Below are 12270 nucleotides of genomic sequence, written 5' to 3' on the forward strand. Positions count from 1 at the left end.
TGAAGCTCCTCCCTACTCCACTTTTGTTTTCAACCTATTTGACTGCCCCACACTCGCACAAATGCATTTAGTGGCGGCGGCCCTCTGGCTGACGCAAGTTGCCGTGCTCTAAAATAAAGGGTAATTAAGCACATAATCGTGAATTTCAAGTGCCTAATTATATGGCTTAAACCTCGGGGTCTTACATCCTAAAAATTACATTACAATAATGAGTGACGCTGTAGTGTCTAGCTCCGGTGATCTTAACAACCTAGATTTCCTTAGGGTGCGTCTAACTCTTGAGTAAACGGCGTCCACCATCTCGCAGCCATTGTATATGTAGCAGCCTTAGGCTCTAAATTCAAGTGCCTCATCAACCTATACCGTAGCGACGCAGTGCACTTCCTATATGTATATGTTTTGTTGTTTTCGTAAGTTATATCCATTAGTTGCTACTTGCCTGACTGGCTGCACAACAGATTTTTTATTCTTTATGCTCTCTCTTTCCCTGTGTGCGCATATGCGCATCACTTAAAAAATAAGCCCTCCGTGAAGTGACTTGACGAGAAAGACTGGGCAATTTATAGCTGCTTTTTAGTAACATGAGAAAACTGCCTACCAGCCACATGTACTACTCTATATTTAAGTCGCGTGTTCATGGTCTCTTAGACTACCTATCCATAGCCTTTTCTGACCGTGTTTAAAAACAGTGTAGCAAGGCCACTTTAAGAACTCTCGGTCAGAGTGCAGTGATACGCGCAAAACTAATTGTATTGCAGGTGCTCAACACTACAGATGAGAAACCGGAAGGTGGCATAATTGTGCTGATGAGCGATAGTGAAGAAAACATGACGCCCAAACTGAATGACGTCCTGCCAGAACTCATGGCGGCCAAGGTGGGAGTCAGTACGATGGCGATAGGAACATCAGCCGATCATCAGATCGAGAAGCTGGCAACCATGACCGATGGAAAAGCGTTCTTCTTCCCTGGCCTCCAGCCAAACACGGCGATTCTCTTGCAGATAGCCTTCGAGGAAAGCACCACTCGAGGAGAACGTAGTGTTGATATCAGGGTGCGTAACGAGTGCGAATCACTTGGGGCCTAGTTTATCGCGTGCAGTCATCTGCTCTCATCTTATGTCATCAGTTGGCGTCACCTCGGTAACGACATCTATAGCATATATCTACGTAAATTATAGTATTTCAAGCAACGTCAAGTGAAGAGACGGAGATTGGGGGAGGAGAGTAAAGATAGCATATAACCATACACTGTAAAAAATACTTCGAGGTAGGAGGAAAATGCTTTTCCTCTGGCGTCCCCCATATTCGGAAGAATTTTCGCTGCGGACCTTCGAAGCGAAGTGTTTACTCCGGCTGGCCGGTGCAATTGCGTGGCACATCCGGAGCACTTTTCACTGATATTTTCCTTCGGCTCCGGAACGATTGTGTAGCGCCACCGGAACATTTTGTTACCCGCCTTTCGCTCCGGCAAGCCAGAGTGATTACGTGGCACCTCCGGAGTGTTTTGCATGGGTTTTTCCTTCCCGCTATCCGGAGCTTCTGCGTGGCGCCTCCGGAGTATTTTACGAATGTCCTTACTTCATCCGGACCGAGTTTAAGCGAGCTGCAACGGCATTTTAAAGTGTTTGCTCTCTAATTATTTATTCTATGGTGAACGGGTGAGGCGTCGGTTATATGAACGGATTCTCAAATCTAATGCATGCACTGCAGAGTTGCTGTGTATTTTTCTCCACAGAGCTCTAGCACATAAAATTCAAGAAAGCACTCAAGTTCATACTGTTCGATTTATTCAGAATAAGCTGCCGTTCCTGATTGATGACTCAACATTCGTGAAAAAAACACAAGAGGAAAGGAACATACAAAAAGTTACCAAAAAGAAACAAAAACACAAGACCGGTCACATAAAGTCCACAGCATTCAAGTTTTAAGCGCAGCACTTCGAAATGAAGGCCAGAATTCTGCCAAACGATGCACGACAAACAAAGCAAGTATGGCCACCGGTAACAGCTGTTCACCATACCCGAAGGATCATTTATCAACTTCATTGACGATGCAAGGGTTCCGCTGATTGCTTCTTGCATAATTTAGAAGAAAAAAATACACGAGAACAGCAAATGACGCGAAAGACACGAAAACTGAGCACACTAAAGCCAAGGTACGCATTATATCCTATAAAGTCTGCGAGTACCCGAAAACAACTAGCTTCTTAAACCGGCCAAACTCAAACACACACGCACACACAAACACAAACACACACAAAAAATACAGGACAGGCGTTCTATATCTATAGGGGGATCCCGATCCCATGTACTACGGTGCCAGACAGCAGCTACGTGACACAGCGGCTACGTTCACATTCCCGTGACGTGAGCAACAATTCAATGCGGGCGGAAGTTTCCCATATAATTCGAAATCTGTAGCACTACTTTTGCCGAAACATTTGAAAGCTCTTTTTTTTACTAAAAGCAGCGAAATTCGGTACTCTCGAAGACAGCATCAGGACTGCCTATCCCAATCGTTTATAATTTTATCAATGCTATTGCTGATAATTTTACTCACATTTTAATATTTGCTCATCGTCCCACTTCTCGCAAATTAGGCCTTCCTTTACAGTTTCTATGGTTGCGACCTGCCTTTAACAAAAGCGCACCTTCATTCTCCTTTGCGAATAGTCTTCGAGAGATGTTGGCGCTGTTTTCGTTTCTTTTTTAATTTGCATGCCCACTGTTTCGATACTTGTAGTGAACATTTTTCAAAGTAGGTATTGCATGAATTGCTTCAACCTCAAGCCCAAAATGAAAAAAAGTTTACAACAACGTAACAAAATAAATTACGATAAAAGGTACACACATCACGCCACCTATGCCAGCTGCATTTTCATCATACACTGACAGAAATAAGAGGAGGTTGGCCAGTTTACTGAATTTACAGGCCCGTGCAAACGTCGGAGGTCATGGAAGGTGTTCACGTAGAGGCGTCATGACGAGTCCACCAGGTTTCGAGGGGTTCGCTTTTACCCTATCCTCTTCACAGGCCAGCGTTGTTGCTTCTGGCATTCGATCCTTGTTCGTAAGAGAGAGAGAGAGAGATAGAACGAAGCATTTTCTTTCCAGAGAGGAGGTGGATAGGATGGCGAACATTTTGAGTTTTACCTGTTTGGTCGGGAAAACTTGACTCTCGCTCTCAACCCTCCCTCCAAATAAAAAGAAAAAAAAAGCTGCATTCACGGCCATGCCAGCGGGAATGAAAAGAGAGAAAAAAAAACGCTGCAGCGTACTTCCTCAACTCAAGAACACAGAAACTGCGGCTAGTTTCTCGAGACGGTGCCCTCTCTTTTCTCTCTTACTCTCATAACCATGCCCCTCCGTTCTATGCTGAGCTGCGCGGTCAGATGAGTTGCAGAAATGAGTGTTTAAACCCAACCCTTCTACAAAAACGTCGGATGTCCCACAACTCTTGTAGACGGCGTTTTACGCAAAAATGTGGTTATGAAAGAGCACAGACAGTGCCGATCTGTGCGCTCTTCCTTTTTTGTTTTTTATTTCTTTTTTGTGCGAAAAGCCGTTCGCTTTGAAATACCAACTCGCCCAACACTCTGTTAATCTAAGCTCTATTAAACTGTTTTGCCAAGCGAGCCGATCCTCATATCTTTACGCATCATTCGTCACCGCTCTCGTCAGCTCCTTTCTTGCCTCTTTTTTTTGTCTCTAAAGCAGGACAACGCCCGAAGCGCCTAATATTTTAGATGTTTTTATACAAGAGAAATCATTTCACCAAATTAAGTGTGTGTATCCGTTCTAAATGTCTGCACTAAACAAACTGCCTTAGCTCAATTCACTACTCACTACATTTATAAAGAATAAACGCTAATTTCAGTTATTCAAGTTTTATCGGTGCAGGTAACACGATATATCGAAATAATTTATACGCAGTGGTAGATCTCGTCCAGGCGTTTGTTAATATGGAAAGCGGGCAATTATTACCGCTTTTGTATGGTGACAATACCAAAAATATTTTTAACCTGTTAGGCTTACTTATAACAATTATTACCTTTTTCATAGAAGCAACCCATAACCATGACATTTTCCATTATTGCAGATCTGATTAGCGCTCCAAAGATTAAAGTGTTATTGAAATTACCAATGCTATGCTAATAAAAAGACTCGTAGGCCCAACGACACGTTATCGGAACTTCCACTGACGTTTACTGACGTCCTGTAAAATTACCCTATTATTGATAACCTGTTCCCTCATCAACCCACCATTACCTATAATAGCCCCACGGGACAAGAATAACGCAGATAATTGAAGAAGAGCTCACTAACCAGTTTTGCACCGCACTAGCGACTACCGAGTGGCTCATCATACGCGAGATCACAATGTGTCGTTCGCTGCCCGGAACCATCACACGATTAAGATTCCCACAACTCCCTTCTGTCGATGACAACATTCGTTGTCATTTGTAGTCACCAGTGAAATCCAGAAAGCCCACAGAACAATTTCCTTTTCGCGAACGCGGTCGAAGGCTTCGCACAATCCTCACCGCGTTGGCTTTGTCTGCGCCATGTTAATTTGTCTGGGGAACAACGGCCGCCCGGCATCGAGGCTGCTACGTCACTCCTTGAACAGCCAACAAATGCCGCTGAGGGATGAGCCGGAGCATTTGTGGAGCATCCACCGAGGCAAAAATGATGAGCCGGAGCATTTCCGGGGCAACCACGTGAGCATAATCAAGGGATTGGCCCAGTTTTTCTCCGGTTTCCTTTGAACGGCGCCCACCGGAGGAAAATGGTGGAAAACGAATGTATTCGCTCCAATACACTGCGGTTTCAGTGAGGCCACTGAAGCAGAGCGGGCGCATCATTCCCGGGTTCCTCCCAGCTGGGTATAGTTTTGTTTACAGTGTACATAGGCAAAGCCAGGTGTAATAAAATAGTTAAGCATATTACAGTATAGAAGGAGGTGGGAAAGAGTATTCAGGGTGAGGAGGCAGAAAGGGGAGAGATCAAATCAGTATATAACAGTGAATGCTGTCACGTAGGCAAAGTCCTTTAAAGCAGGCGCCTCAACACAAGGCCTGCACATGTCTTTATCCGACATTCTTTTTTATGTTACTAATATGTATGTTCATTAATTACGCAGGCATTATTGATCCAAAGCATTGTTTCCGTGAAGTCTTCGTGTGAGCACTATGTGCTGAAAAACATAACCATCAAACGAAAACTACATTTCAGAATCGGCATACAGTCAACATGGACATTGGTATCGACGTGGTATTGGAATCGTGGCACTGAATCTCCTTGAGAAATGCTCCATATATGAGTCCTGGTAAATGCTTTCTTTGAAGTGACAACGGGTCCGACAATTTGTACCATATGCTGTTAGCCAGCACTTCGTCCTCTAGTCGTTTTTTTTATATACCAACTCAGTTTTTCTTCTTTTTTTTTACGATGAGTTTTGTGCTCTGTCAAACAATTCTCTATCCTAAAGACCGTACCAGTGAAGCCTCTGGTAGCCTTCGCATGTGGGACAGTCATGCAAGAACGTCACGTATGACGTCACTACTAAGGCGGCAAGTCGCTCTCTGCTCTGGCAGAAGGAATGCTGTTAGAGTAGTGAGAACAGTGAAGCGGCAATTCGTACTTTACTGCGACTAGCCTTACAACGTATGACATTCCAGTCTGTTGTTACAGCAGGTTTAGCTTCGCCATTCGGCGAAACTGAACTTGTGAAATGTTTCTAAAATCCACTTTACACCTGAATATCGAAGGTCTTGTATTAACATGACGTCACATTTTTGTGTCATCTACAGATTGCAAATTTCGCAAAGGCCTTCACGACCAGGTTGGAGAAAAAGTTCATTCTTGACTCAAGTTTGGGTAAAAGGACCGTTGTAATTTTTGACCAACTGAATCCCACACCCACTGACGTCTCACTTGTCCTAATCGATCCGAGCGGGCGAGAATGTAAGAAGTGCGTAGAACATGGAAACAAGAAAACGAAGACAATCTTTGTACCAAGCCCGGCGCAGGTAAATACGGCTTCTTTTTCAGTACAGTCAATGCTACTGCTCCTGATCAACTGACACTGGTCAAAAAGGTTTAACGCAGCGCAACTAAGTAATATGTCACCTGGAGAAAATATGTCACGTTGTGTTTTATGTTTTGCAACGCAGAACGTTATACTAGAACGGACTATGGTCAAAAATTTTGTGAGGTGCAACGGAATACCATATCAATCAATCAATCAACCAATCAATCAATCAATCAATCAATCAATCAATCAAAGGAGTTTATTTTCACCAAAAAAAAGCAAATATTTGCGGCGAAAAAAGGTGGCCGGGAGAAAAGCTGTCCAATGACAGCTTGACAAAGCCTAATCCACCCATTGGTGGTGAGACGAGTGGGTACAGCATTTGATCTCAGAAAAATAAAAAAAAGCTAAACATTTCAAGTGTGCGTTACGAAGTACAATGCGCAAACGAATCCAAATATGCATGCACGTAAGATAGACATAAATATATTGCACAGTATATGAATACTGAAAGAAAAACAACTTGCAAAACACGTGTATGTTCCATTGTTACAAAAAGTAAGTTTGAATAGTTAAGTGAACAGCCCTTTAATTTCTTTTTTGTGTGCAATAATATATCTGTTCCTTGCATTTCGAAATAATTTATTGTTGTTAGGACGGTGTGTCGAATGCGTTGCATTCCATATTGCATGCGTGAGAATGGAACGTATCAAGGTGGTTGATGTCGGACTCGATAAGAAACTACGTTTTGTTTGAGGTTCGCGAGTTGAAGGAATCTGTCGGACTTTCCGAGTGCTGCCTTTTTATAGCAGCAGATCAATTCGAACGTATAAAGGTCTGATATTTTAGCGATTCGATACTGTTTGAAAAGAGGGGCGGTGTGTTCTAGATAGGGAGCATTTGAAATCATTCGAACCATTTTCTTTCGTAACGCCCTCAGTTTTGACATGTTAAAGGCTCTTGTTTTTACTCCACACCAGGAAACAGTAACTTCGACGCGAATTCAAAAGTGCATCGTAAAGTAACCTTTTTATTGTAGATGATAGCATGTGCCGATGGCGGTTGATTAGTCCTACGCACTTAGCCAATTTCCATTTAACAGCAGTTTTTTTCGTCATTCCATGACATGTGCTCATGAAAGATGACGCCAAGTATTTTAACAATTTTTTTAATGCGAACAGTGAACGGACCTAGGACAGGCGCCTCAGGTACTACAGCCAGCGTTAGGTACTACAGCCAGCGTTAGTACTACAGCCACAGTTAGTTTGGCTTCATTTAATACAAGGCTGTTCACCTTGCACCAGTCATTCAGCTTCGCACAGATCGTGTTTACTTCAGCTTGAATACTGTGGAGTTCCGGTCCTTTAAAAAATATGGTGCAATCATCAGCGTAAATGATGAACTGACTAGTGGTGTTTGTATTGAGATATCATTTATGTATAAGAGGAAAAGTATTGGCCCTCAAATGTTCACTTGTAGTACTCCACAAGAGATACGCCTCAAGTGTATTTTGTGAGTGCCTAATTCGGTAAATTGAAGTCTATCGTGTGAGTAAGAGCGAAGAAGTTGTGATGCGACTCCCCAAAATTCATAACATTCCATTTTCTGTAAGAGAATATGATGATTGACAAGCTCAAAGGCTTTGCTAAAATCGAGATACAGCCCAATAATCAATGTTTTCTTTTCTATTTTTTTTCAAATATAAGCTCTTTTTGAAGCAAAAGTGCATCCTTTGAGAAGCGATAATTTCTAAATCCGAACTAGTAGGTAGTTAAGAGATCCAATCCTCTACTAAAGGTCTTGATGTGGGTGTTAATAACTTTCTCGAGGCCTTTCGAAAACACTGGCAATATTGAGACTGGACGGTAGTTCGAGAAGCTATTTTTGTCTCCTCCTTTATGAATTACTGCGACTCTAGCAATTCGCACGCTACTTGGAAAAACGCCGCTTGAAATAGCCTTGTTAAATATGTGTGCAATGGAAGGATCGAATAAATCTAATACATACTTAACAGGTTTAATTACTAATCCGTCTGCATCAGGGCTACGGCTGTTCCAAAGGCCGGAAAAAAAAGGGTAATCACATCAGAAACAGAAGTAGACTGAAAAAAGAAAGACTGTGGTCTCCTTGGAACATCTCCGGAGGTAACCGGGAAAGTACCAGTGCTTCCTATCTCTACAAGAAAGTCATGGAAGCTGTTAGCAAGTGTTTCCCCGCGAAGTGTCACATTGTCAACCACCATACAATCAACTGTGCCTCCTACTGGCTTTCTAGTCAAGAGAATTATATTTTAATGGCGATAGTCTTTCTTGGAGACCTTCGACGGAAACATTTTGGTCTGTCTGTAAATTTGTCTGGTTGTCCGCCCTAATGATATTTCAAACGGCACCAAACGGCCAACCCCATCGACAGCACCCAACAGTACTGCTAGAGGTTTAGCGTTCATAGTTGTGCAATTTTCAATTAAACAAATGACAGCTTATCTACGGAGTGAATGAAGGAGAGAGGGGCGAAGCATTCGTTCGTCCATTCGTTCTTGCTTCTGTCTGTCCATGCGTCCGTCTGTGTGAAGGTCCATGCGTCCATCCGCCCGTCCGTGCGTGCGTCTGTTCATGCGTCCGCCCCTGCGTTCATCCATGCATCCGCCCCTGCGTCCATTCATGCGTCCATTCATGCATCTTTCTGTGTGTCCGTTCGTCCATCTATTCAACACTCCAAGTAGCACCATCTCGCATCTTTTCATCATATATTCCCCATATAGAAGCACCGCCATCCAGCGGACATTCCGAGGCCTAAACGAGATGTGGCACACGCACACTTTCTTACGGCTTGCGCTTCGGGTCTACTTCCCCCCTTTAACCACCTCGAGTGCCTGGTATATACTAGTTCACTGTATTCATGGCACTGCGGCCCAACGGTCGCTAAACCTTTCTAAAACCAAGGAGGTTACGCCCAGCGAGTATAACGTAGCAACGTTTTCCTGCCAGATAGTGCTCAATGTACATGACAATGGCTGCTAATGGGGAATGAGAGACAGGAGCATTCGGCTTTTAGGTAACACACACGCCGCGCAAACTTTTCATTGTTCAACAAAGTACATGAGAAATCTCCCTCCGGCACCACCTTGCAGGTCAAAATGTAACACTGGTTACACACTACGACTACGACTACGAGGGACAAACGGGTGCCGCTTTAAGGAGCTTCACCCCTAATAGCAATTATTGTGCATATCTGAGGCGCCGCAGCAACGCTCCGATGTTTTCCATGTCTGCCTTGATACTAGAAGGGGCACACATAAGTAACTCTAAGGAATGTAGCGTTAAATCGCACAGCGCTGACAGTGCAACGCGATGCTCAAAAAGGTGTTTCCAACGCTTTGCTACACCCTAAAAAAAGAGCGAGTAAAAAGGGTGTCTTTTTGTCCCACAACAATAATCGTCATCAATATTGCGTTCCATCCTTGCGCTATCGGCCTGCGCCTGGTACATTCCGGTCATGATCGACATGCCCATTATCAGGGTTACATTTGCATTCCCGATAGGAAAATGACTAGCGCCGAGTTTTCAAAAACGGAAGCGCACGCAAGCCTGATGACGATTATTGTTGTGGGACAAAAGGACACCCTTTTTACTCGATATTTTTTTAGAGTGTACGACGTCACGGTGGTGGCACCTGCCCCTCGCTTTGCGTTCTACACCTTATCACCTCCGAGACTGGCGCGCATCTTTCTCCGCGGGCTGCACGCCTTCGTTTTCGCAGATAACTGCCAGATGGCTCTTGTGTCTAACGTGCCTAGATGCGCTCGTTCGCCTCCGCCACACGTTCGAGGCACTCTTAATGCAGCGCCTGCCGAATACCATTCACCGACTTTCTTGCGCAGAACATCAAATAAACGTTTTGTTCACTCTCTCCAGACGCAAGACTATCGTCTGTCGATGACATTTACAGTGTAACATGTAGATTCGGGCCAAAATATTTTTCGAGACCGCATCACTCCTTCGTAGGCAGTCCTCGTCGAAAATTGACGGGAGGGGGGCGGGGGGGAGAGAGGTGGTCATATACCTATAACCCCCATCCCTGCCCCCGCCTCCGCCCATTTCTTGACATTACGTCATCTCCGGAACTCGTAGTTCAAAACCACACACACTAAAGAAGCTGTGTATTGATATACTTCCCGCGTCGATACTCTATATGCTCCACCTTTTCGGCAGTTCACTGTGCGTACGGAAATATTTTCGACATTGCCTTTCCGGTGATACACATTCTTCTCAGCGCTGCTACAGCGTGCCCAAAATGTACTGCTCGCATCTTGCGAAATGCGGCGTCTATGCATACGCCGAATAACTTAAGGTCGACGCGTGCGCTGCACTAAGGTTGGCTGTTCTACGCTCCAAGCAAAGAAAACGCGATCGAAGCACGTAGAACAAGTAGTGCGGTCACACTGAATGCGCGCACGCGTAATCAATTCATCCCACTCCTGGCCTCTCTTACAGACTTGTGGCTACATGCAAAGCGATGGTGAAAGACGCTCTGTCATTTCAATTCAAACTCGAACCTTTACAATTAGCTCTAGATTGTCGCTATGCTTTGACATATTTAATTAAACTTGTCATCAACCGGCAGACTATTGATCTTCCTGACTTCCATCTACCACACTCCTACTGATGTAAAGGTTCATGTAGCTCGGTTTACAACCAATGTTGGTCAAAGTATAAATCTATGGTTCGAAAACAGCAGGCTCTCACAGTAGTTAGTTGAAACTGTAGTTGAAGCATGGCTGACATCTTAAGTATGTGATGACGTTTATTGCACCGGAGAAGTCGCAACGATGTCGCAACGAAAAATGGCCGTACGACAAGTCTGGCAAAAGGCGGCCCAGGTTCTCGTGCAATCAGAGCACGGGGTTTTTCCTTCTCTTTGGAAGGCGCATACACGTTAGTGCGTATGCTTCACTACAATACCCCCCGGGTTGAAGAGTAGCCATCCTGGCGACTCAGGGAGTAGGCACAATGAGGGGGTCGTAGTAGGGCTTGAGACGGTTGACGTGTACGGTCTCGCGTCCTCGACGGCGCAAATCTGGCGATTGTGTTAGGGGCTCGATGATGTAATTCACCGGTGAGGTTGCGCCAATGACACGGTATGGACCATGGTACCGGGCCAGAAGTTTAGCAGACAGGCCAGGAACGTGCGGGGGCACCCAAAGCCACACGAGGGAGCCAGTACGAAACGTAGGCGCTATGTGATGAGCGTCATCATGTCGGGTTTTTTGTAGACCTTGAGCCTCACTTGTCATAGACCGAGCCAACTGACGGCAGTCTTCAGCGTATTTGGCGACTTCCGAAAGCGGGGAGCACTCCGATGTATCAGGGCGGTACGGGAGTATGGTGTCGAGTGGGTGGGATGGTTCGCGGCGGTACAACAGAAAGAACGGGGAAAAACCGGTAGTTGTTTGCGTCGCGGTGTTGTAAGCGAAGGTAACAAAAGGCAAGACGGCATCCCAGTTAGTGTGGTCGGAGGAGGTGTACATCCTCAGCATGTCGCCAAGTGTGCGGTTGAACCGTTCAGTGAGACCATTCGTCTGTGGATGGTATGCGGTAGATTTCCGGTGGACGATGTTGCATTCAGCGAGAATAGCTTGGATGACCTCCGACAGGAACACTCGACCCCTATCACTGAGTAATTCCCGTGGAGCCCCATGGCAGAGAATGAAGCTGCGGAGAATGAAGAGTGCAACTTCGTGGGCGGTCGCTGCTGGTAGAGCTGCAGTCTCAGCATAGCGTGTCAGATGATCGACGCCGACAATAATCCACCGGTTTCCAGAGCGACTATATGGGAGGGGGCCATAGAGATCGATACCCACGCGGTCGAATGGGCGAGCCGGGCATGGGAGCGGCTGTAACATGCCAGTAAGGTGCCGCGGAGGTGTCTTGTTCTGTTGGCAAGTGGTGCAAGACTGAACGTATTTCTGCACAAAGCGATACATTCCTCGCCAGTAATATCGTTGGCGCAGCCTTTCGTAGGTTTTCAGGACACCTGCGTGAGCACTTTGAGGGTCTGCATGGAAATTCATGCAGATTTCAGAGCGCATATGAGTTGGGACAGCAAGGAGCCACTTCCGACCACCAGGCATGTAGTTGCGGCGGTACAGAATGCTGTCTCGCACGGAAAAGTGGGCTGCTTGTCGGCGTAGCGCTCTCGTGGAAGGGACAGCAGACGGATCGGTAAGGTAGTCAAGTA

Source organism: Rhipicephalus microplus, chromosome 5, assembly GCF_043290135.1.
Source record: "Rhipicephalus microplus isolate Deutch F79 chromosome 5, USDA_Rmic, whole genome shotgun sequence".
In the NCBI taxonomy this organism is placed as follows: Eukaryota; Metazoa; Arthropoda; class Arachnida; order Ixodida; family Ixodidae; genus Rhipicephalus; species Rhipicephalus microplus.